Below are 27,815 nucleotides of genomic sequence, written 5' to 3'. Positions count from 1 at the left end.
AGATGATTTCCTCCCCTGTCATCCTTCCATTTCTGAGGGACCACTCACCAAGCCTGACCTTATCTGGTTCACTGACGGCAGTTCCTTTAGACAGAACGGCACTCATTACTCTGGATACGCTGCAGTTTCAGCCACTGAGATTATAGAGGCCAAAGCTCTGCCTTCAGGAACTACCAACCAGCAGGCTGAACTCATAGCAGCCACTCGTGCCTGCCTTCTAGCTCAAGGCAAATCCCTCACCCTTTATACTGACTCAAAATATGTCTTCCATATTCTATTATCCCATGCTGCAATATGGAAGGAGCGAGGCCTACTTACCACCAAAGGTAATGCAATCACTAATTCGGCTCTTATAACCAATCTGATAGAGGCCTCCCACTTACCCACCCAGTTGGGAGTTGTCCATTGTAGGTCCCATCAGAAGGACGGCTCTCTTATCACTGAGGGCAACGCCAAGGCTGACCAGGCGGCACGAATGGCTGCTACCACTTCCAATGATGGCCCCCCTGGGGGACATATAATGGCCACTTTAGACAGCTCATCTGAAGCCCCTACTTCTTCCAGTAAGAACAAGGATCTTTTCGAGTTCCTTCATACTCTATTCCATTCCAACTCTCGGTCTTTGACCCTCTTTTTACAGAGCTTCTTTTCCCTCACCCCCTCTGACAAAGCCATGCTACAGAATATAGCCTCTAATTGTCAGATCTGTCATCGGACCAACCCTCATACTCCTTTAAGGCCTAAACCTTTCCCCTCCCACCAAGCTCGGGGACACACTCCTGCTGCTGACTGGCAGGTGGACTTCACCAACATGCCCACAGTACGGCGCACTAAATACCTCCTTGTCTTTGTGGACACCTTCTCTGGTTGGGTTGAGGCATTTCCCACTTCCAATAAAATGGCTTCCACTGTAGCTTCAATCTTACTGACAGACAGCATCCCTAGGTTTGGTATGCCCACTTCCTTACAATCTGACAATGGTCCTGAGTTTATTTCTAAGATCACACAAAAGGTCTCTCAAGCCCTCTCCTTCAAGTGGCATTTCCACTGTCCATATCGCCCCCAGGCTTCAGGGAAAGTGGAAAGGGTAAATCGGATTCTAAAGGAAGTCCTTACCAAATTGACAATGGAATTAAACTTAGACTGGGTCAAATTCCTTCCCTTGGCTTTGCTTCGAATCAGAGCTCTCCCTAAGAAACCATCTTTACTGTCTCCCTTTGAGATAATGTATGGAAGACCTCTTATACCCCCTGGGTTGGTCGTTTCACAAGGACCTCTCACCCGAGATTTGTCTTTGCCTCTCTTGTTTCATCTCCGCTCAGAACTCTGGAAATATCAAGACTGGCTTCTTCCGGACCCAGTCTCCTCTCCAAACACTCCTCCCTTAACACCTGGAAGTCTAGTCTACTATAATACCCCAGAGGAGAAAGGGCCTCTTACCCCAAAATGGGAAGGCCCCTATCCTGTCATTCTCTGTACCCCCACCGCCGCCAAACTCTCCTTACCAGACAACCGTCTCACTCCCTGGATTCACATTTCTAGGTTGAAGCTATATCACCAGGAGGCCCCACCTGCTGACGACAGGACCACCCCAGAGGAACTCCAAGAATCACCTCCTGAACCTCCCCTTTACTCCTGCTCTCCACACCCATCTCACCCCTTTAAGTTGCGGCTCACACGGTGTTCCCCGCAGCCCCATTCCTCTTAAAGAAGGCACAATGAGCTTTCCCAACACCTCAGTCTTCTCTCTCTGCTTGTTTTTTGTGCTCTGCTTCTTTTCTGTGCTCTGTCGGGACCGGTCTTTACCCTCCTCTCCTACCATGTATCTATTCACTCTTTGGGAACGATACTCAGAACATGGCATGCTGAAGGTCCGCGAAGTGGATGCAAGTACTTGCTTCATCCACAACTGCACCTCTATTTCCCTAAAATTGTCACCTTCCAGGACCTTCGTCCCTGGTAGCTGGAACTGGCCTTTCATTTGCTTCCTTTTTGATCAAACCAAAGGCTATTGCCATTGGTGGCCTGAGATATATAATGGGTGCCCCTATTGGTCATGCAGGTTCCATGATGAACATGGTAGCTATTCTTACCACTCACTTGGTTACCCTGTAGGATGGACTTCTAGTTACCTAAAATGGCATAAAGGCTCTTCATCCGATAACCATGGATGGTATACTTTAGATATACCTGACCCCAAGGCCAAACGTTGGGACTATGTTGAGTTTGCTGTCTATGCTTGGACAACCTCAGCCAGACCCACAGGGTGGATGACTGTTGGCCGCACCCTGATTACGCCACCTAAGGCAACCATCCAGGTAGTCGAGCACATCAAGGAGTCAGAATCAAAACTTCGAGATCTTATCCATAGCCCATCCAAAGAGGATTCAGAGCCTTCAACTCCCTCAGGCCTCCCTCCCACATGGCTCAATTTGCTACACCAAACTCTTCGATTATTAAACTCCACCCCTCTTTCTGTGCCTACTTCTCAGTGCTTTCTCTGTGCTTCACTTAGTCGTCCACTTCTAGCAGCGGTCCCATTAGCAGCAGGAAATATTTCAGCAAAAACCTACAATTTCTCTAAGAAAGGACAACCCCTACACGTGACACGTATCCCACTATGGGAAAGTTATTCCACCAATACTTCATTTCCTTTCATCTGTTTCCACCCGCCAACAATGAATCCTTTACCCATTTGTTCCTTGAGCTATAGCACCCCATCGAGCCCTGCGTTTATGCAACCTGGACATTTCCTCTGGTGTAACGGGTCTTTAAGTACCTCAACAATCAATGTCTCTGGCACCTGTTTCTTGGTTACTGTAGTCCCTCAGCTGTCTTTGTATACTCCCACCGAATTCCAACAGTTGGCCCTGCCTTCCCGCACCCGTAGGGCAGTCTTTCTGCCGGTTCTGGTAGGCCTCACTTTAACAACCTCAGTGGCGAGTCTCGGACTCTCTGGTGGAGCTATAGGTCATGCTCTATGGGCATCCAATGACCTGCAACAAGAACTGCAGGAAGCACTCGATACCACTGCTGAGTCTCTGGGCTCCTTGCAGCGGCAGGTTACTTCATTGGCACAAGTGGCTTTACAGAACCGAAGAGCGATTGATCTTCTCACTGCAGAAAAAGGGGGTACATGCCTGTTCCTCAGAGAGGAATGTTGCTACTATGTTAATGAGTCTGGGCTAATAAAAAAAATGTTGTTAAATTGCAGGAATTATCGATCCAATTGCTCAAACCCACCTCCTCTAATCCCATAACGGGGTTCTTCCAATCCTCTCTTGCCACGTACTTACTACCTATCTTGGGGCCCCTTATTGGGATGCTCCTTTTTTGTGCTCTCTTGCCCTGCATAATGAAGTTCCTTCAAACCCAATTGCAGAAAATTTCTAATCAAACTTTCAACCAGCTTCTGCTTAGGCACTACCAGCCTCTGATGACCGATGAACCCCCAACATCTCCAAGAGAACAGTTCACTCAGTGCTGAGGCTCCCTACCAGGCACGATGGAATGCAACGGACATCAGACAGCGGGAGACAACGAGCCCAAAGAACCTCTTAATCTGCCATCCTGGATCCATAAGTCTTTATGTCCTTTTAAGCCTCCTCATGGCCCTTGGCCTCTTCTCAGTCAGTCCCCCAACATGGAACTTCTGCCAAAAATTGACCTTTGCTTTAATTTTTATCTTCATTCTGTTTTTATTCGCTCTGATCTTCTTCAGGTGCTGGCGATGCCATGTCCAGGCAACGCTTCCAGTATTTCCTAGAGTCTCTGTTACAGGACCAATGGCTGATACCAACAATCTCCTCCATCCAGGACTGGTTCGATGCCATCGACGACTTGTGGCTTCAGGGAACTTTCATAGACTTCACCCCTACGGAAGTAGCTGTCTATAGCCACTGGGTTTTATTTCTGGCTGCCATGATATCCCCAGACCTGCCCCCCGAACATTCCTCCACTTCCCTTTCTAGGCCCTACGGCGCCCCCACACAGCAGGAAGCAGCCGGATCTGACTAACGACGCCCCAATTCCTAAGAAAACAAAAAGGGAGGAATGTTGGGAAAAGTATAAACAGCAGCCGTACCCCAGAGAAAAAACCCCAACATGGCGCCTAAGGACCTCTTCTTCCTACCTTCTTCTTCTCTGCAGTGGCGCGAAAAGTTCCCGCCCTTGTGAACTCTCCCGCAGGCGCCAATTTCAAACCTCTCTGGCGGGGAACCTTAGCCCCAATGAGAACTAATTCCTGGGCGCGGGAGCTGATATCTGGAAGAACTTGCCAATAAACGGGTGGCGTGCCATTTATCTAAGCCCTACCATCTCCCCTTTAGTTCTATATAAGCACACAGCTTTTTGCAATAAAATTGGAATTCTCCCGGCGAAGTGTCTTTGCGTGGGGAATTCTTTCAAAAGGAAGGAATTGAAAGACAAAATATAGACAGAAGGAAGTAAAATTGTTTCTAGTTCAGTGAGACACTTAGTCTCTATAGTTGTAAACTAAGAGCTAGTATTCCACTGTATTTTATACCTCAATAAATTGTAGTCAGTTTTATTGTTGAAATCAGAGGAAATCATTAAACATGGCATTTTAAAACACAATAATTTTTCAACAATCTCTCTGACAAAAATCATCTCCATGAGGACCAGCAATTGATTTCAGTGCCTGTCATTCTTCAGGAGAAAGTAAACAGTGAAGGTAAGAACTCTTCTGTTTATAGTTAGCAACCTCAGTACAGATACAGAACTAACACACAGTTTACAAATATATGCATTTACATCTATGTGCATTTAAATATCCAAACTTCAGTACCTCTCACAATTGCATTGCATTACTATAGCATATTAAACTTTTCTTTGCATTTAACCCTCCAATGTATTTCTTTAATTCATTTTTTCCCTTGGTCCATATTTATTGGATTATTTTTCTGTCTTCTCTTATGCTTCATATATATTTTGGATGAGGTAGAATATAATTTTTAATTGCTAATGGAATATAAAGGAGTAGAGCTACACAAATTGGAGTAATATAATTTAAAAGGAAAGCATTCAATAAAATGTCTTCAGAAAATGCTACAAGTGGATAAGAGAACTAAAATTTGCTTAAGTTTTCACTATATGCTAAAACTCTTCACAGATATTATCTCATTTATGCCTGATGGGACCACTGCAAGAAATGAATGCATGTGTTTGTATCATCATCATCATCACCATCACCATCGCCATCATCATCATCACCACCACCATCATCACCGATTACCATGTCAAAGAAGAAACGGTTCAGAATGATTTTGAAAAACCTCCCACAATCACACAACTAATAAATGACAAAGTGAATTAAGATTTCAGAGTAAAACCCTTATCTGAAGAATATATAGGTAGAATGATATGATGTCTTGAATTGCTTCTCAGGATTCTACTAGCAGATTAAGGGGAAGAGTGGTGGTAGGGACAACAGATAAACCCAAATCTGCAGTGTTTCTAGATCCTAAACCTGGATCTAGAACTGTGGGTGACCATTCCTTATTATTTGAATCCGTATTAAATTGGAGAAAATATCCACTTTATAAAGAAGACCAGTTTTCTCTGTTCAGACATTCCTTTGCACTAATTATCTTCATGAAGGCTTGAGCTGAGTTTTGAATTATGGGGGAAGTTTAAATAGAAAGAAAAGGAAGATAGAAAGAAACTGAATCGAAATGTTAACAGATTTTCTATAAAGTAAAAGTAGCTGACTTTTTAAAGAAGAGGATATGAGTTGTGGAAGATGGGGGAACAGTATAAAACAAGTTTGGAGGGGCTGGGGTTGTAGCTCAGTGGTTGAGCGCTTGCCTCGAATGCATAAGGCACTGGGTTTGATCCTCAGCACCACATTAAAAAAATAAATAAAATGAAGATGTTGAGTCCATCTAAAACTAAAAAAATTTTTTTAATATCAAAAAATGAACAAGTTTGGATTGTTGGGTTAATCTCAAACGTTGAAAACCATGCAAAAAAAAAACAATATAACTCTATTCTAATTCTAAACTCTGTCTTCATCCATTATTGAAGTATTTATTGAGAATCATCATAGGTCTGGAAAAACACTTTAGATCAAGTACAGTAGCAGCAAATATCATAGAACAAAAAAAAGCACACATCTTTTCCCAAAATAGGGACCTCAGAGTGGTAAAAAGCAGATGAATATTACATTTGTGACAAGTAATTCTTAATTTGACAGTATTTCAGTATAACCAAAATTTGGTCTCTTTTTTTGTAATATACTCTTTTGTGACCTGTGAAATATAAAATAATATGAAATGCTTGTACTTCTGGATTTACCAGGATTCAGTAAGAGAAGAAGAATGGTGTATTGGGAAGAACTTTCAGGGTTGGTCAGACTAGAGACTGAACTTCCTAATCATTCTGTCATTAACTTGGACAATTAATTCCTCTCCAGGTGTAAAATGGAATAACAACTGCCTGAACGTTTGGTGTCCTTAAATAAAGAAAAATGCTACATGGAAAGTTAATGCAAGGGTATAGTATAGTAACTTAGTATAGTAACTGGCTCTCAGAAATCTTCAATCCAGAGTTACATATTCTGACCTGTTGTCACATTTGAGAAGCTATTTGATAAGCAACTCCTTCTATAAGGACAATGACAGGTGATGGCAGTGAGTCCCATCAGACCCCACACCTTCTTCCTTCTGTGAAATGTACTTACACTGATCACTTGTCCCCTTATGGAGGATAAGAGCCAAATACCTTTGAAAACAAATTTTAAAAGTGACCTCCAGTTCCTAAGTCCCATCCTAACAGAATGCTTTACAGTCAGAGAGACTCATTATTTCATCTTTCAAAGTCTATAAATCACACACACCCCTTTGTACACCTGCTAATGTAAGAGACTCCAGATGAGTTCTCTTATGCAAGTTTCTGAATATATACCTTTCCTAAACTGTCTTAGACTTTAAATTTTGTTCTTCAACACAGTAAGGGCCATTTTGTCCTGGCTCTGAACATAGGGCATCCCAGAACATTTTTCCTTCTCACCAAAAGAAGTTGTGAAGTCAAAAAAGTATCCCAAGTATGTTTGACATTGTATGTGATATGTGTCCCATACCTTATGGGATCACATGATCATTAGTACACTGAAGGCTTTTGATGAAGCCACCTTTTAATTAAGCTGCTGTATTCCGAGTTTCTTCCATGCCGCTGAATCCTTTCTCTCCCCCATTAATGCTACAGTAAACTAACTGCCAATGTCCTTGTTCTGAGGTCACTCTCACATGATTTAGTAATGCAGCAAGAGACTACTAACTAGCCAGTTAGAATGACAGAGGTGCAGGAAGAGGCAAAGACATGTTAATAAGAAAGGGGTGACAGAAGAGAAGAAATAAAAGATAATGGAATGACTAGGGTGCACTTGGGAAGGAAAAGTATACTGGAAGCCATTGCATAAGTCTTCTAGTTCAAAATCCTATTAGGGCTAGGGGTCCTACATGAAATGTCAGTTATTTTAGAACAAATGAAGTTGAGCACCTTCCCTAATCTTTTCTCTAAACTAGTTTTTGGTCATCCTTTAGGCCTATCTGAGGGCAAATTTCAAACTAGAGCTTTAATGCTGTCTGGCTTTGAAGAGCACTTAAGCTTATAAAAGAAATAAATTGGTACATTGCAATGTTGAGCTAAATAGATGATTTATTGACACTTTTTCAGAACTACTCTAGGTTATTTTTCATGGCATGTTTCCAAATGGAATAACACCAAAGCATTTATATAGGCTCCAATTTCTACACTACTCCCATATCTGGCATGAAGTATTTTTATAGCATATAACCTTTCCCTCTGAACTAGCATCTGGTCATCTTTTAAGCTGAAAATTGATCAACACCTGAGTATTTGAAGATGTATCCTTATACCAAGCAATTTACATGCTGCAGGCAAATGACTTCACAATTTCTTTGCATTTTTCTTCTGTTCTGTTTTAGGCAAATTTAGGAGATCAGATAACTTCCATGTATCACATATAGGTGAGTATCAGCACGAATCTTGCTGTATTAGAATTCTCCAGAGAATAGGTTGTGTGTATGTGCATATATATATACACACTCACCCTCACCAATACATGGTAGCTATCACATACACACACACACACCCACACACACAGAGCTATATAAAGAGAGATTCATTACAAGAGATTGCTTGTGCAATACAAAGGCTAAGAAGTCTCACAATCTGTCATGTGCAGATAGAGGTCCCAGAATGTTGTTGGCATAGTTCCAGTCCAAACACGAAAGTCTTAAGAGTCAAGCATGTTAATGTCCACGGACAAAACATGATGTCCAAGTGCAAGCAGAGAAAGCAAATCTGCCTTTTCTCTTCCTTTTTGTTCTGTTCAGGCCCTCAATGGATTGGATGTTGCCCACCTGCATTGGTAAGGGTAGATCTTTACTGAGTCTATAGGTTCCATGCTAATCTCTTCCAGAAGTACCCTCAAAGACACACAAAAAAATAATGTTTTACCAGCTACTTGGGTATCCCTTAACCAGTTATGTTGACACATAAAATTAACCAACACACTTGCTAAGTTGCATTGCATACTCAAAAGTCCTGCTGAATAAAAAAGCCCAGTAACATATTCCAATAAAGACAGGGCATCCTCCAGCACAGGTTCTTCGCTGCCTAGAACTGTCAGGCTAGAGAGCAAGAAGAGGTGTGTGCCTACAGGGCTGCATATGCCCAATTTAGTCATGTTTTTAAAATTTGCATAGAAGTATCATACCAATGCCACAGCCTGTATTCCTCTCATTTATTCATTCACTTACTCAATCAATCAATGAAAATTGACTACGTACCTACTGGGTGGAAGGCACTATTGTAGATACTGAATAAAATAAAAAGATGAAACAATGCAGCCTTAGGATCAAAAGCATGCACGTGAACATAAATTTTAAAAGGATAAAAGAAACATTAATAAAATATTAGGAGTAGCTCCTCCTAATAGGTGCCCCCCCCCGAATTCCTTCTGAGAGGCCCTTTTATTTACAAAATTTCTTGCTTTGCTTTCTTGACTTGGATATAATTATAAGTCTCATCTTCTAAGTCCGATCTCCTTCTCTTTCTCATCATTATTGATACTGGGAATTGGGAACTTGGGCTCACCTTGCCCTTCCTTATTGCCTCTTCTTCTAATTTTGCAGCACACTTAGAGCATGGTTTTCATACCTTTATACCCAATAGAGGCTTTCTCCCACTGTCTTATGCCCTAGACCAGTGATCTGCAAACTTTTTTGCCAAGAGCTGGATGACAAATATTTTGTGCTTTATGGATAATACCCTCTCTGTTGCAGCCACTTCACTCTTTGGTTATAGGCAGAAGCAAACATAGACAATGTGTACATAAAGGAGCACAGCTGTATTTTTTAAAACGTTTAAGGTCACAAAAATTCAAATATTGTTTTATATTTAGCATGTCACAAAAATGATCCTGTTGATTTTTTTTTAACTATTTAAAAATTCAAAAAAACTTCTCATGTCACAGGCCATATACAAGTAGGCATCAGACTGGATTTGGCCCATTGTTTGCTGACCCTTCTAGAGCATATAGGGAGAAGAGTGGCCCCAGGGATGCAGGCAAGATGGGGAGAGTGAGGGAGAAAGAAAGGGCCCTGGATAAGAAGTTATATTTTTAAACCCACTGGGAAGTTCAATCTAATAATGCCCCTGATCAGGGCTTATGGGATTTCATTCATGCAGAGTGGCATGGTAGAACAGGCAAACTTTCTGTGAGACCTGGTAACTTATCTTACAAAATTTTGTGCGTCAAAGTTCAGTCTGCACTAGCTGTTCTTTACCAAAACTCTGATTTAATTTGTTCATGGTCATGTAGGGTGACTTCTAGTTGCGGCCATGTAACTATTGTCACAATACTCCAGTGAGATGAATCACTCTAAGAGTGTAGTTCTCCTCCATGCTCTCTTCCCTCTCCCATCAGCTGAATGTCATTAATGGTGGAGTTCCAATAAATGGTGGAGCCACAGAATTGAAGGAGGTTTCATCCCTTAAGGACTGCCTATAGAGGAGCTACTCATCAACCAGGAACATCTATCCTAGACCATCATAAAAGGAGTAAATACATATCTCTTGCATTTGAACAATTATGTATACAGTCATCCCTCCTTGTCCTCTGGTCTGTATTCATAGATTTAACCAACAGCAGATCAAAAGTATCCCCCCACCCAAATGTGCCTGTGTAGAACATATGAAGTCTCTTATGTCATTACTCTTAACCACCTAGTATTGCAACTGTTTACATAATACTGACATTGTAGTAGTTACCAAAATTATCTAGAGATGAATTAAAGGTTATGGGAAGATTGTGTAGTTTATACTACAATATGTTAACTAAGGAATTTGAACATCCATGGATTTTGGTAATCACAAAAGTCCTTGAATCAAATCCTCTAAGGATACCAAGAAATGACTCTGTGTGTGTGTGTGTGTGTGTGTGTGTGTGTGTGTGTGTTTAGAGTGTTTGTCATAGCATCTAACACAATCCTAGTTGGCACAGTTGTTAAAGGATGAGGTCACGTCTTATTAATATTTGTGCTTCTGGCATTGACTCAGTACTTGGCACATAATTGTAAAGGACTAACAGACTAAAAGAAAGCATCATTGCCATTTGATATTCTCCCATCTTCTACTAAGTTCTTTTTGTCTTCTTTCCTAAGTGATTACCAAAATAAATGAAATAAGTTATTCTCAGGTGTAAATTAGTGAGAATAGTTTATCATATGACTCTCATTCACTGAAAGTAAAATATGTCTTCTTATTTTTAAGGGAATATGTAGGGCTTACCATGAAAAAGAATCACAGAATTTTTACATCAATAAAAGCTTAAGTGAGCTCTATTTTTGAGATCCATAACATAGACAACTGAATCTCACCTAAACAGACCAGCAGAAGCAGCCACAAGAAGAAGGAAGGATCTAGAATATTTTCCAAAGCATTCAACCTACAAAAAAAAAAAAAAAAAAATTAACATCCAGTTACACTGTCATGAAGTCCTCATGGTTCTGAAATTTCTCTTCTCATCCTAATACTTCCATGCTTCATTTTCAGAGACACGATACATTTTAGATTTTGAAAGGACTTGGATGTCAACCGGTCCAATTTTTTACTTTTAGAGAAAAGTATATCGCCACTATCACGAATATAATCTTAAACATAGTCAAAGAATTATACCCCCCTGTCTTCCCTTCGCCAGGCTAAGTAATCCCAATTCCTATAGGAATTTTTTGCAAATATGTTTTAATCCATTAATCTTTTTCATTTTTCCCTCAGTTGTTCACTCTTGATCTCAAGTTACAAGGTTCAAAAAGGGACATGAGATTCTAAATAAAGACATACCCACCAAGGCCAGCCAGACCTATGTATAGACATGGCTGAAAGCTGCCAGCCTGGTTTGATTGGAGATGCAGAATAACTCCCAGTTCTCCCCTTCTGCAGCCCTGCTCACCCAGCCAAAAATAGCTGCCCTATCTTTCCTGCCAACGCCGTTTCCCATCACTGGAGGAACTTGGGAAAGGGAGCCGAGGAAAGGCAACTATTATTTCTTAAGAAAGTGCACTTGAACCTTTTCTAGATACATTATTTAATTTAAATTCCACAAGTGTCCTAAGAAACTACTATGCATATAATACTAAGAGCGCAACTGGTATGTAGTAAAAGATAAAAACAAAAGCTCCCTCGTCAGACAGAACTAGGTTTAAATTCTAGTTCCAACATTTACTGACTGTGAGACCTTAGTTAATTTGTTTATCCTCCTTAAGGCTCAGGTTCCTGATCTCTGTAATTTTTTTTTTACCTACAGTGTAGAATGTTGTGGTGAACAAATAGGTAACCTAGGAGCCTAAGTCGGTGCCTGCCTCCTGCCAAAAAAAGTACTCAGAATAAGTGAGCTACTATTATCATCATCCCCCTTTTATCCATAAGCAAATTGAGAGTCACAGCGGTTAAAGGATTTGCCTCTGACCTCAGAATTAGGAAGAGAACTTCTGACCATCGCCCTATCTCCAGAGCTTGTGTCCTTTCCAATGCTTTTTCCAGAAGACTTCTCTCTGCTTCATTTGAGTTGCCTGGAAAGGCATCAGAGAGCCATCACCACAACATGAGAATCCAACTTTGGAGTTAAATATGCAGCTGTGAGGTGGTGTACAAAGGAACTTAGGGAAATCTTCAGAATTAGAAAGAATGAGTCAGCAAGTTTACAAGAAAAAGTGACCCGAAAGGAAAGCAGCAGCAAAGGACCCCCAGAGAGTTACACAGCCCAGTGCTGCTGGTCATGGACATCGGAAGCGTTTGAAAACTGTGCTTCAAAAGCAGTTTGGGGCAATGTTGAAGGAGGATGTCACCTAAGTTGCCTCAGCAGCTCCTACTCTGACTTGGCCTTGCTTTGAAAAGCATGTTTTCTTTTCAAACTGATACAGGACAAAAAGATCCAGGAAAGCTAGGTACCTTAGATCAGGGAAAAGCTGAGGAAGGGAAGCCGGAGTGGGAGCTGCTCTGTTTAGTTTCTCAGTGTTCGCTGTCACTCTGGAGTCTGAGTCTGGAGGTGATATTCTTCATGCTGCGTAGTACGCATTGTACAGTTATGCAAAATGTAGGGGCAAGTTCCTGACTCCACAGCTGGGCACGCAGGATTTGAATCCTGCTTCCTTCACGTCTAGCTGTGTGATTCTGTGTAAGCTGCTTCATTCTCTGTGCTCCAGTTTCAAGACCCAAAAGGAGCATATGGCTTCAGGACCAGTCTCCTCCCTTGTTGTGCTGCTCTATTATGTAGAAAGGTGTGATTTAAAAAGAAACACAGTGACTTATCAAATGGTGATTTCCAGATAAATCTAAAATTTTCTTATACTACTTTAAAGGTAAGATTGTGACATTGGGCTTTGTCTTCACCCAATAGTTGAATGGCCATCTGCATGTGACCAGTGTTGTCATTAGTAACAAAAAAGGCAAAACATCAAATAATTCCTCATTATACAAAAGGGAACAGATTAAATAAGTGGGTAGGACAAATGCATAGCACCCTAATTTTCTTTCCTAAGATGCACTGGGAAAATTATTTGTCAAACTTCAACAGCCCAGAGCAGATACTCATACTGAATTAACAAAGGCATTACCATGATTTTTTATCCTTTCCACCTTATCCTATCCTTGGAGTGGTAGAGGGACCTTGTCTAAGACAATAAAAGGTCCCCTTGGGAAAATCAATATCCCATCTTTGGTGATTGCATAGCTGAGGAAATGGATATAAAGGCAAAGAGATGAATAAAAGGAACCAGCAGATCTCTGCATAAAAGACGGTAGAGACTTGCTTATTTGTGGAAGAATTTGCCTTTCAAATTATAAAACATTTAGAAAAGTGTTTCTCTTGCTTCTTATTGCTAACTGAATTGGCATTTGCTGTGTGTGTGTGTGTGTGTGTGTGTGTGTGCGTGCGCGTGCGCGCGCGCGCGCATGCACGCATGCGTACACACACAACCATGTTTGCAAACGTGCAGCTATGGCTACTGATTGGACTTGAACAACTAAGCATGTCTGCAACTCAAACTGGTGGAGGTACCTTGAAAAAATATATACTTGGAAAGGCTACAATCACCAAGCCCTCTGGGAGGATTTGTAGTACCAGTAGTCACATGGAATTGTTCTGTGCAACATCTGGAGTATTGCTCTGGACATATTGAATCAGAATTCAGGAGATATCAATCTTAAACGTCTGAAACTGCCATTTTCATAGGTCAAAATGTACTAACATCAGCTGTTTTCTATGGTTCAGTTGCATGTACTCATTAGGATAATGGAGATGAATCCTGGGCTGAGGGCAATCTCAATGAAAAGGAAGGAAAGTTTCCTAAGTGAGGGATTCTACTAACAGAAAAAAAAAAAGGTAGTTCTGACACAGAGAAACATGGATTTGTGATTATAAGGTTGGGATAAATATAGCTGGAAAATACCTAGGAGAAACTCGGCATGAAAGGTTTCCTAATTGGAGGATTCTCTTGAAACATAGGAAATCTCAAACTGGGTATAATTTTGAATGTCTCCTCATATATTGAAATTTCTTTGCTTCCCACCCATCACCAGCCTTTGTCTACCTCAGAATGTGTATCCTTTGGGTCAGTGTGGAAGGATGTGATTAGAAGTAACTCAACTTGAATATGAGATCACTGACTCTCCCAAACAGTCTAGACTTATAATCCCTAACAGAGAGAAGAAATAAAGTTGTGAGTCAAAGCACATCTCTACTGACCCAAATAAGTGGTCAAATATTGTATTTGTTTAATTTTCTCTGAAATGTAAGTATCCCTACAGGATCAGATCATTCGTTGAAGATGCTATTTTTTCCTTCCTCCTTAGCACAGGGCTTTGTTAGAAAGGGAAAAGAGATGACCCTCAGGACTCAAGGTGGGGGAAATGTTTTCATGAGGAGCTGCCTTCTCACTATTTAAAACTCAGATCAAATTTGTTCATTCTATGTCCCAGCACAGTGAGGAGAATGCATTCAGCCATAATTCAGCCATTTAGATGAAGGAGTTCACAGTGATCATTCTGCCTCCCCACACTGAGGTGGCTCAGCTTTGAAGAGTCCCTAAAGGGCTTGGAGAAAGCCAGTGTTCATTGGTGCTGCTTTTATCTGAAACACAAAAAATTAACTCAACCCATGGATCCACATATCTACAAAATCTCAGCCCACCTCCAGAGGACTCTCAATGAGAAGTTCTTTCTCAGGTGGAAGCAGGACAGAACCAGGGTGGCAGGTGCTAGGGGAAAGTGATTGCCCTTGGGAAATGGTGGTGGGAAAGGGAGAGCTAGAGTCTTTCCCTTGGGAGGAAAGTAGGCACTTCCAGAGGCCACAGCAGCTTCTAAAATTACAGATCACCTTTGTGATCATCTCAAACCCTGAAAATAAGGCTAACCAAGTTGGGCTAACCTAGGGGCCACAGTTCTAGAACTTCAGCCAGTGTCAACATGAGGCTAGTGACTGTGATGGCCACAGGCATGAGCAGGAATGAAGACATCCTCTGTCTAAAAAGTACCCAATACCACAGGCCTAATGCCCAAACCCCCAAATCTGTCTGGTTTTTACTGAGCCTTGAAATAATGGATTTAACAGATCATAAATCATCTTCCCCAAACTGGGAAATTCCTAGATGAACCTAGGAGAAGGGAATACTCTATAACCTTCAGAAATATATGATCCCACAAAAAGCTATTTGCCTTATTATTATTATTATTAGTCCATTGCTTTTCATGGTATTTATATGTGCACTCCAGGCCTTCCTATTCATTCATTCAAGGCAATCCTTAAAACAAAAACAATATCTTAAATATCATTTCATCACTGTGCCTGTGGTAAAGTCTGACACATACTGGAAGCCCATGTATTTTTATTGAAGAGATGAATGAATGGATGTTCAACTCCATAGCAGTGATGAAAAGATGTCCTGTTTTGACATTGAATACTGTATATTAATTTCTTTTACCTTCAAAAATATGGAGAGCTCCTTCTTCAATTAAGAGAGATGATATGTGTTTATTGCATTATAGCCTAATGTTCATATTTGGTACCTAGAATATTGGAGTGAGAGAAAATACAAAAGAAAAAGAAGGACAAACACTCCCTGCCAAGATCCATCATCCATGAATTAAAAATACTTTCCAATCTTACTACATGTCAGCTGCTCGTCTGTGTGCTCTTATACGGCTTTCCACTTGAAGAAGAGTGTAATAAATGATCTGAGGTCAAGCAAGGTCACCAAAGAATCTAAACAGCTCTTAGTAACACAAGCCTCAACAGGATCTTGAGGAGCTTTATGAGAGAGAAACAGTAGATTCTCTCCTACCTTCTTATTTTTTTAGGGAGTCTGAATACAGTGAACTTTAACTAGAAAAAAACGTAAAAAGGTGGCAGAATAAGGCATAAGGGATGCTATGGGTATGAACCCAAAGAAGATTATACAATAGGAAGAATGTGCTGCTTTCAGGTCAGAGAAGGTAAAATAGGTTCAGGGTAAAATGTAGCAAAAAAAAATTTGTAAACAAAAAAATCCTGTGCAATGAATAAGCAGTTCAGAGATTCAGATTTTATAGTTAAGAAAGTTCAAGAATGCTAGCCAAGTAAAGATAAGGGACTGCCAAGAAAAGTAATATCCAATAAGAGTAAAGAGGAAAAAAAACAGGTACATTGTTTCAATTTGCCTCTCCACACTGAGAGTTTTGTAGAACTTTAGAAAGCACATCAGAGATTTATTTTTCGTTTTCAGAATTCTGTAATTTTGGAAAGCCACAATCACTGTCAGCAGCACCTGAGGCATTACATTAGAAAAAGTCCATAATAGAAATTTTAAAGGAAAGTTTAAAATGTCTGCTAAGCTTCACTATGTATATAGAAAGAAAAGACCACTTCAGCTCTAAGTCTGAAATACTATTTATCAAACGATAATGACATCAGCCATGGATATGACAGAGTATTTGAACCAAATACATTAAGTGACTTGCTCACATTTTTGTTTGTTGACCTTCTGAGTATTTCAAGGAAGGAATATCATATGAATAATTCCCTATTGCTCTAAATCTCCCCCCTAAATATTTAATAGAGTCAACCATATAGTCCATGGTCCTGCCCTCCCAAGCACGTAATTATCTATTTCTATTCGAACAAGAATTAGTACCTTTTGATTGCTTTATTGTTCATATCAACAAGGTTAACAAAACACGTTCCAAATGGTGACCCTAAACTAAACACAAATTTCAACACAGCCACACTAATCAAACATGACTGCATGAATTGTGCAAAATATAAAACTAAAACATGCCTTTGCATTAAATAAACTGAAGCTCACACTATCATCAATAGTATGAACCGAGTAATCCAAAAGATAATCAAGGTTTAAAACTTAATTCTAGTTTAAAACTTGGAAGAATCAAGAGAAATTTCAACATGTCTATCATAAACATTAACAATGTATAGGCAAATGGGATCAGACCAAATTTGGGTGTAATACTCTTTGTCATTAGCAAAACTAACTTAGGCTAGATCCCTTGGGTTAGAGGTAGTGACTCCTAGTAAAAAAACAACAGCACAGAAAATAATAATAGAAAGGTAGACAAATAAGAATAAAACAAGAAAAATCTCTGAGATTATGATTTAGAAGACTGACATTCTTTCCATAACAAAATATGTTACAAGCTTGACTAATTATTTTGTTGAATTTTTTAGCATCTTTTTATTAGAACATCAAAAATAAAGATTTACATTTATTAACTCATGTTATTCTCATGAGAGAAATATTTGTAGGATATTGCCATTCTTCTTTTATAATAAAAAATCGTACATATGAAGATTGCTCTGAAGATCTAATTTTAGACAATCCGGGTACAGAATACAATTAGTATTGATACCATCATTATGTAAACATATTGGATTTACTTTTTTCATTGGTAGCATCAGGCAGTTGCCCTGCAAATATTTTTCTTCAAAATATTCTTTGTTCTAAGAACAAATCTAGGTAGTACTTGAAGCTAGAATTATTACAGATACCAGGCATTCTTTCTTGGTTTCTGTGGTTCCTATTAGTATCTCTGAACAAACATCAGTAATGTCTATATCTTGAGAAGGCTGAATTTGAATTGAAAATTACTAGCTTTATTATAATCACTTACAGACTTTTAAATTAAGCTGTAAATATTTTCAATAATGGATTTCACTCTAGTTTGAAACTTTTAGTTATATAAGCATTTCCTTTCTCTGCTTGCCCCTGCTATAGCTAATTCGATATAGTTATAGAATAGGATTTCATGCTTCTCCCAAATAAGCAAGAATTAAAGGCACAATCCATGGGCAAAAGCTCATTATTGCCAGCTTGTTGGAATTTAAACATTAATTTAAATTGATAACCCTAATCAGCTTAACTGCCTCATTCATTCTAAAAATACTCTTATACTTCAGTAGCTTTCCTTCAAAGTTCTAGAAGTCTGAACCTGATGACCCAGGTTCTCTCTGAGATTGTCACCAACTGCTGTTTTCATGCAAAGACAAGTCCAATGAGTTATCATCATTACATCTGTGCTTAGATGGTTCCAAGAGAAAAGTTTTACTTCAATACAACTTTATCAGCATGATATATTTGATATAGGTTAATACAGATGCAGAAAATGATGTGGTCTTTGTAGAAAACAGTATGGAAGCTCCTCAAAAATTCGAACACTATATGATTCAACAATTCTGTTTCTGTGTATATATGCAAAAGATGGAAAGCAAGGATTTGGAAAAAGATTCATACACAAATGTTTATAGAACATTTCCTATGATAGCCTGAAGGCAGAAAACATCTGAATGTCCACAGACAGAAACAAAAGCTGGGATATCCATGCAATGGAAGGGTTTTCAGTCTTTAAAGAAATGAAATTCTGATACCTGCTACATAGTAGATGCACCTTGGAAAAAGTACGCTAAGTGAAAAGAGTCAGTCTCAAAACGATAAATATTGTATGATCCCATTTATATGAGGTACCTAGAAATATCAAATTCATAGAGTCAAAACGTAGAATGATGGTTTCCAGGGGTTGGCAGGAGGGGGCAGTCGGAAGTTATAGTTTAATGGGATATAAGGTTTCAGTTTGAAAGATGAAAAAGTTCCAGGTGGTGATGGTTGCACAATACTGTGGATATATGTAGTGACATAGAACTGTGTAGCTAAAAATGGTTAAAATTCTAAATATTATGTTATCACAATAAAAAAATATTCAAAGTAATAGCAGTTTTATTGTTATTCATGTTTATTCTTCTCATCTGGGAAAATTGAGTAGATTCTGTTTTTCAATATTGTCCCATGCCAGCAATTGCCGGGAAATAAATTTGATGTTCCAAGCAATTCCCCTGTGGTTTTAAAAAGAAATGAAGGAAAAGAAACAACTGGTTTAGAAGCAGTTATAGCACCCTCAACAAAAGCTCTCAATAACTGTTACACATTTAAGATGCACTAAACACGGGCACTATAACCTAGCCACCATAACCTAGCCACCCTTGATAATGGGCCAAACATGTTCATTTTATAGTTTTTGCCACTTCCATGAGTTTATGGATTCAGAAGTCTTGTTTGCTTCATAAAGAAAGAGGCCCTCAGATCAGCATTAGCATCAAATAAAATGGATTGGCAATGAAATAATGTGGAAGTTAAAATTTGAAATTCTACAGCAAAATATCCCTGGATGAAATTCAAGGAATTTTCCAGCTAAATCAGAAAGGAAAAAAGTTCTACCATACTATTAATAATAAAGACAATGTTGAGATAAATTATCCAGATTGCCTTTCATACTGATTAAATTGCTTTATTGAGTATGAAACTTGGCCAAGTGCATCCATAGCTGAAGACTAATAAAAATCACAGAATGCCTAAAGAGGGGGAACCAGAAAGATCATCTTACTCCATCACACCATTTTAGAGATAAGAAAGCTGAGAGTTGAAGCCTTTAAATGACTTGCTTAAAGATGTAAAGCAGAGTCCAATCAGAACCCAAGTCATTGAATCATCTAGCTGGTTCATTCCAAATTATACAAAATTAGTTAATAATTTGTTCCAAAAGAAGAAAGATTAAATTGGGAGAATAAGAGTCAGATTGAAAATCAAAAGGAGGACTGTAGTTGCAACTTTAGTTATTTGAAAATATTATGTTAAATATATTTAATGCAAAATATTACAAAGTATCATAAAAATTTTAAATGTATCATAATACCACAAAGAATATTATGATGAGTATATTCTATAAATACTAATGTATAAACCCAGATATTTTAGGAATTATGTTTCTATGTTCATTGATAACTTATGTTCTTTAAAAAAATCAATTAGAAAGGAAGACATAATGAAATCATTAATGTTTGGGATTCTGATTTTTATATTTTAGTAATATTTCTATTGTAAATACATAATCAAAAAAATCATCTGCTTCAAGAAAAACCCCACATCTTTAGAATAACTGTAAATTCATGAACAAACCCAAGACACCTTTTTATCATTCATTCTAATTAAATTTCCAAATTTCCCTAACACAGACAGACTAAGGAGAAAGGAAAGGAGAGTGTGATTATGTGAGATTTCTAACCTCTCAACAATGTATTTTCAGATATTTGGAATGCCTATTACTTGTTGGTGTAAATTCATTTGAAAAGGAAAATCAGAATATCTCAGGAATGAATGTTATTCTCCAGTATTGTTTAAAAAAAAAAAAACAGAAATAAAAAGTTCAAGTTGTCCAGGAGCTATCAAAGACAGCAGAGCACACCAGCTGCTGGCCCCTGAGTTATGTATTAATCCCATTTGTCTGTATATCCTCACTTGATGGAAATATTCAATATTGTTCCTAAAAAAGTCTTCAGCATTAGCCATCACCCTGAGGAGAGAACATTCACAATTTCACAGCTGATTGTTAATTGCCAAGAACTCAAACCTAGACCGTCTGCCTCACAAGTCAAACACAGCCTTTTCCCAATACATCTCACTCTTTAGTTTAAAAACAAAGTGTGTGTGTATGTATGTGTGTGTGTGTGTGTGTGTGTGTGTGTGTGTGTGTGTATATATACATATATATATATATATATATATATATATATATATATATCTGAAAGTCTTATAAATTGGGCAATATTGTTTACACTACAAGCAATTTTTTAAATTTTGGATTTCATAGGAAATGTGACAAGATCAGATGTGAAATTTGTTTTTCTTGGTAAAATACATTTCCATGTCATAGAAAAGGCTAACATAAAAATCTAATTTGATGGGTGATATCTGGCTCCTTTCATCATGCTGAGACTCGAGTCTTTTGTCTTTAAATACAATGTCTCTAAAACATCTGCTTTTAACTAGAATTCAACTAAGGACTAGCCAGAGCATTTGATGGGATATATTTATTTCTAGCACTAATGCTCTCTTAGAGGTTTCCATCTCTTCTCCTCTCCCTCCTTCTATTCTTCATCGCCCTCAATACCTTCCTCCCACAGTTCTAAGATTTTCCCTCTAGGACACAACTCCCTCCCTTTCTACCTCCTTTCCTTCCCATTCTATTATTACAAACAATCTTGGAATCGATCTTTTAATCTTCCAAGGACCTTCGCAACAATCAAGTCTCCCTCTTCCTTGGGTTGCTGCCAAACCACCACCAAATCTCACACGCTACTCATCCAGGATCCTCCTCAGTGCCACTGTTGTGCCTTCACAGTTCCTTAAGTAGACATGAGTCACTGCTTCTACGCAAACTGCCTTCAGCCTGAGCAAGCAACAACTGGACCAAAACACAAACCCCAACGTGCATCTGTTTGTACAGCTAAGACATCAGCTGTGGCAGGAAATGCAGTGAGTCAGAAATGAATCTAGGTTATTGACTTACATACAGTAAGGTTTCAAGAAGCATGTTTCTGGGTACCCAAAGAGGTAGTCCTGACAACTCTGTAAATAGATATATTCTTCACTGTCCAGTTAAAGAAACTGTAACTCAAAGATCCTTGGAGTGGCTAATTTGGGCCAGTCTCTTTAAATGGAGATAGCTCACTAGGAAAAATTTTAATAATTGCATGGCATTTCAGTTTGTGGGTAAGGTCTCCACCAGCAGTCACTCAGGACTACCTCCTGTCATCCATGTAGATGCCCTGCTCCTCCTCCCCTTGCCTCTGCTGATTTTCTGACTCCCCGCCCCTTGGGCTTTGTTCTCCCCCATTAAGATATTCACCACAGGCTCCCTTGTCTGTTAACCTTTAACTGGCTAAGCCATTCTAGACACCCTTTCATAGGAAAGCAATAGCATTATTCATGCCCTGACTTTAAAAGATGTATTATCTAAGACATCATAAAACTCACCTCCCTCTTAGTTAATAAGTATGGGAACTGGAATTAAAACCTGCTGGGGCCAATAGACACACACAATCTCACACCACAGCTCCATGTTCTTTCAGCCACTCCATGCAATGGTTATTAACAGCAGTTCCTTTTTATATTACTATGGAAATTATTTTGCTTTTTTTAAAGAAATTGAAAACTGCAGCAATTACTATATTAAAAGTGATAATAATAAGTTGCTAGCATTTGATGTGCTTAGAATCAAGCTCTAAGCTAGGTACTTTACAAATATCTAATTTAATCTTTATAAAAAACATGAAGTAGATGTTTTCCTAGCTTAAATACATAAACCTCACTATTAAAGAGATAGGAGTCTGACAACAACTCTCTGAAGATCATCACTGGATCTCAAAGGACCACATGCAGAATCTTCAAAAAGCGATTTACATATTTGCAAAAATTTGTATAATTTAGATTATAGACATGAGGAAAAAGGTAAATGGTCTAAAAGAAATCCATTCAGCTTGGGGACAATCTTTCTGAACAATTATGTATAATATTTTACTTTTACCACTACAAAAAAATTTATGTACCATAAATGTGCAAGAAAATGGACCAAAAGAAAAGTTTTTATTCTGGATTTGAAAGATGAGTTTGAATTGTTTCTATTCTACCTAAAGTCTTGGCTATGGACTACAAGTTTCTAAAAGCAATATAGAAGTTAAAGTTTAGATCTGGGTTGACCTCCAGCACCTCATGTATTAAACAACACATGACAGTTTAAAGGTGAAAAGATTGGATTCTGAAAGCTTTAACTTGGTCAATGTATTAATTCACTGAAATGGATTAATTGGGTGGTGACTGTAGGCAAGTAGGGCATGGTTGGATGGGGTGGATCACTGGTGTATGCCTGTGGGGTTTATATTCTGTCCTGATTAGCAGAGCGCTCTCTCTCTCTCTCTCTCTCTCTCTCTCTCTCTCTCATTACCATATCCTGAGATGCTTGCCTCTACCACACCCTTCCACCTTCTGCCTCATCTCTGGCACAGGGCAATGGAGTTGGGTATCTATGAACTGAGACCTCTGAAACCATGAGCACCAAATAAACTTTTTTCCTGTAGAATAGTTCTTATCAGGTCTTTTGGTCACAGCAATGTAAAAGCTGGCTAAAAAAAAAAAAAAAAAGGAGTTTTATGAAAACTAAATATTTGAATGTACAGTAAAAATATTCATATTTATATATCCACAACTCACACTGCCTTCAGTATAGATTATATTAAACTGAAGGTTCACTTGGACATGTTTCCATATAAGCTAAGTGAAATGTGTTATTGTGGATAAGGGGGCTGGGAAGATATTTCCATGTTGATAAAAGCAATTGTTGACTGAGCCCAACATAGTTACCAGGCAAGGGAGAGAGTACTATAATAATTTTAAATTTATCAATGGATTTTTTAATTATTACAAATATAATTGGATATGAAGATATACACATAACATCCCTCCAATCTAAAAGCACAAGCTTTAAGTAGTAGGTCAAACCACATTGACCCACTAAAATTGCCATTTTAGGTAAGTGCTCTACCTTTAAGCTACACCTCACCCCATAAAATTGCCATTTTAAAGATGAAAATTTTACTGAATGCCTTATGCATATTAACTAATTAGTTAAAAATAAATACAGCGAGGAGAAGGAAAATCTTCTTCCTTATAGTGAAATGCCACTCAATAACCATGTGGAGTATGATGGAGTCCTTTACCATTTACTATCTATCAATCACCGGTGGGTGGGGAAAATGATGGGGAGCAGGCATTTGTATGGCTTCAAAACACCTCTCCATAAATTCCTTGTTAATTATAAAGGGTAAAATGGTAGCTTTAAGGATAGAGAAAGTTGGAAGATACTACCTTAATCAGTGATGAAAATTATACCCAAAACACTGGAACAACCTGACAGAGTCTCCTGACAGGAGAATCTGAGCAGGACAAAGAATCACTCCTCACTTCTGTGGTATGACACAGAGCCTGAACCTAACTATGAGATTTGAAAAAAAAAAAAAAATCAGAGAAACTCAGGTTTAGAGTCAGTCTACAAAACAAATGGTCTGAAGTCTCAAAAAATGACAAGGTTAAGAGAAACAAAGAAAGGCTGAGTAACCATTCCAAATTAAAGTAGACTACAGAGACATAAATATACAGTATGACCCTGGGTCAGCTCCTGAGCCAGGAAAAGAAAATAATGTTACAATGGATGTTATTGAGACAATTGAGAATATATAAATTTGGATGATGCACTAAATAATAGCATTCTATCAATGTTAAATTTCCTGATTTTATAATGGTACTATGGTTGTGTAAGAGAATATTCTGTTCTTATGAAATACAAACTATTTTATTCAAAAATAATATGAGGGAAGTATCTCCAAGTTGATCTCAAATAATTCACAAACTGACAAATATATGTTAATATGTAAAGAAAATGAAAATGTAAATGGGTCACAATGTAAATAACTGATGATTATTTTACCAAATAAGTTACTTAAATGTTTTTAAAATTTTAACTACCCAGATGATTCAGTTTAATAGCTACATGCTTATTAATATTTTTGATCAAGTAAAAATAAAAAGTTAAGGAACTAGAAACAACTTACTAAAGCAAAACAATTAAAAGTATCAAGATGGAGTGTGTGAATCTGGATGAAATTCAAATCAATCTATAGGCATGCTGAAGACACTGTCAACAGTTGACATTCTCATTGTAGATATTACATTTTTGGAATCATATCCTTTCAATAGCTTTTTGGCCCAAGACACAACACAGGAAATTATCTGAGCTGGTCAAGTGGGACATCCTCAAATAAATGGTCACGTCATCACTGATATTGCATCTCACTTTTTACTTGAGTTCATAGCATGGAAAAGTAATTCTTCTCTTGGAATATGTTTCATAAGAAAAACAGAACTCTTCTAATTCTTTTCCAAGTGATCAGAGGGAAATAGTAAATTCTATGTCCAAACTTTGAAGGGAGTATTTTTACAACTTGAAATCTTACTGTCCAAGTATACCCTGTGAATTATTTACAAAGAACTAAATAATGTCTGAAAACAAAAATCCAAATGTATTCTGACTATACTCCTGTTATAACCAAGCAACACCACATGGCACTGAAGATCCAGAATGGAGATAGTACAACATCATAAAATATATCCTAATATAATCACTTATTTTGAGAATAGATTTAATGCTACCTACATCCATTTTTAAATAGTCAGAGGGGGAGGATTTTATTCTTGATAGTAATGCATTATTTTTTCCGTAAACTTCAAGACACAGAAAAACAGCTGATCAATAATGGAGATGTTGAACATTTCCCAAAGTTTGTTCACCTGTGGAAAAGTCCTAAATTGAACCTCAGTGTTAAGACTGCATGAAAATGGTGACGTTCTTCTTCCTTCTCCTCCACCCATAAGAACGCATGGAGGACTGAACCTTTCTATTAGGGAAAGCACCATAGGTTTGTGCTGGGAAGTTCACATTTTCTTGGTCTCTCTTGGCTTATGATCTCAGTTACCTGGTAAGGCTAGTATTACAATTTCTAGAGTTCAATTTTTTTTTCTCTCTCTATAAAGCAAGTAGATACACACAAATTGTTCTCCTATTTCCTCATCCCTGGTCCCATTAGCACTTGCCACTGAACAAACTACCCACACCACAGTCTGGCCTCAACCCTCCTTTCCAGTATCACCTTCCTCCCTCCCTCCTGTCAGCCTCACTTTCTACTTACTGCACTCTTATCATTGTTGCCTGAACACGACCTTTATTTTCCCATCTCTGTCTTTCAGTTATTTCATTGCTCTTAGAATATCCACTGATCTCATCTGTAGGTGGAAAGTTTAGATAAATACTTACCTAAAGATCCTGTTAGCTTCCCTCTTCTTGCCAGTCAGAAATATTTTTCCTTTCTCTGTTCCCCTAAAACACTTTATTGTATTCCAATGCATTTTTTTTCTTTCAAGCTGGTGTAATGCTTTTGTTTTATATTTTTACAATGTATCATTCCCTACAGAGAAACACAGCATGGCTATGTTTGAGGATTAGGTATTTCCGTGCAATTTTAAAATAGTATGCTGATCATATTAAGTGTTTGTGTAATGAATGAACTGATGAACTAAAGTAGGAAAATATGAAAAGACTTTGGACAAAGTATAGAAAGCATACTATCAGAAATCTGGTGCACTGTGGGTGAGGTTTTAATTCAGAGTATAAAAACGGCTGAGATAATTGTGCAATTTTTAATTTTAAAGGGAAGGCCAGCAAGTCTTGGCATAATATCATTTTATCCTAAATCTTAACTATTTCCAGAAATAATATTGGCCCATGAGACATCGACCTCTTCAAAGTTTTGTATTGGCTCTACTTGCTATTTATGTTCCTTATTTCAATGCCCCTACACCAAGGGGCTCTGTCATATGCAAGATGAAAATATGGAACCCTTTGTTTCAAACTACTGAAGGCTGCAGGGTGGTGACTGCAAAGCTTTAAACTAAGCGTGAGACCCTGAATGACTACACATGTCACATGAAGCCTGCACTGTCTGTATAAAATATCTGTAGTTTTTCATTTTTCCATTGAGCTAAAAACCTAAGATCTCACACAAAATAAATAATGATTTCCTAATAAACTCTCACATAAAATGGAACAAAAAGAAGGGCTCCAATTTTAAAATTCTTCTCAGACCTATTATTTAAATTTCTTTCTTGTCCTATGCATAGAATTTTCTTTGGATTATATTTCCTTTCAGATCTATTTTTAAAATATTTTTTTCCAGGTTCCCAGTCTTCCAACAAACTGCTTGCAAACTCTTTTCCAAAAGACGAGTGGGGGAATGCTTTATTACATTCCAGTTTCTGTTGATGAATGCTTTATTTTTTGGTTATAGACTCTTCATCTAAGTTTTAGCTAAATTAAAAAAAAAAAAAAAAAAAAGCCTCCTCAGACAGTCTCAGACTCCATCACAAGAAAATTTCCTTTGCAAAAATGTCAAATGCACAGAATTCACTCTGGCCTTGCGAGGCCCATTATTTTTAAAAGCATTTCATCTCCAAGTTCAGTCTGCAACATGAGCCTTCAGTGGGGTGCAGACTGAGGAGGGAAGTGGTGGGGAGGGAGGAAGAGGAAGACTCAGGCCAATCGGAGAGCCCGCCAGAAGTACGCTGGGTTATAATTAATGGCATGAGGTTACAAGTTGCAACTGACACCAGTTACAGTATAAGGTCAGCCTCCTGCTGCAATTTGCATTTACTGATTTGGAAGAAGTCTCCATGGTCTTTCCTCCCCCCATTCCCTCTGGATTGGCTATCTACCTGATCCCTGCTACATTCCTTTCTTTATTCAAGCCAAGATTCTTTCTCATCCTTTATACAAACATGCACCCACACCCTCACCCACATACTCACTCACACACTCCCACAGATGTGCATGGACTCAAAGACAGAGGGCACTCCCATGGCTAGTATACAGCAGGTGATCTGTGGCTCTTGGGTGCCTCTGCCAAAACCAACTATGCTGTTCTGCCAAGTCCCCTCCCTCTTTCCGTGACATTTGGAAGGGCAAATGGATAGCACATTCACTGCTGAGCATAGAGCCATTTTGGTGTCAAGATCATTTTATCTGAAGTACTCAAAACACTTCCCTTCCTTTTCCAAGCTTGACTCTGAGACTGGGCAATGAATGAATGAAGTGCCTTGGGGAATCCCTACCTCTGGTGGAAATGAGAAAGAAGAAAGGACAGTGAAGTGGAGGAGAAGGTAGGAAAATGGTCAGCTGGGCAAATCCTGGGGTTCTATGCCTCCCAAGCTGGCACAGACGTTCTCTGGGGATCTGGGGATCTGGTAGACAGGAGATCTTGCTCATCTCACCAAGCTGCCCCACCATGCTCA

General features: G+C 38.5%; 1 long non-coding RNA gene across 2 annotated transcripts in view; it reads right to left on the bottom strand.

Moving 5' to 3' along the window:
• LOC308640886 overlaps positions 1-11,490 on the bottom strand; it is a 32,471-nt gene extending 20,981 nt beyond the window's left edge. The window contains exons 1-2 of one of the 2 annotated variants that reach the window (XR_014020371.1): positions 11,389-11,490; positions 10,926-10,993 (exon numbers count right to left, since the gene is read on the bottom strand). This is a non-coding gene — a long non-coding RNA (uncharacterized lncRNA). The remainder of the gene's footprint in view (positions 1-10,925; positions 10,994-11,388) is intronic. The other variant, XR_014020372.1, reaches the window with a different exon arrangement.
• Positions 11,491-27,815: the final 16,325 nt, after the last annotated feature.

Source organism: Spermophilus citellus (assembly GCF_964194105.1).
Source record: "Spermophilus citellus genome assembly, chromosome: 2".
Classification (NCBI taxonomy): Eukaryota; Metazoa; Chordata; class Mammalia; order Rodentia; family Sciuridae; genus Spermophilus; species Spermophilus citellus.
This window is presented reverse-complemented; position numbering and strand designations above follow the sequence as displayed.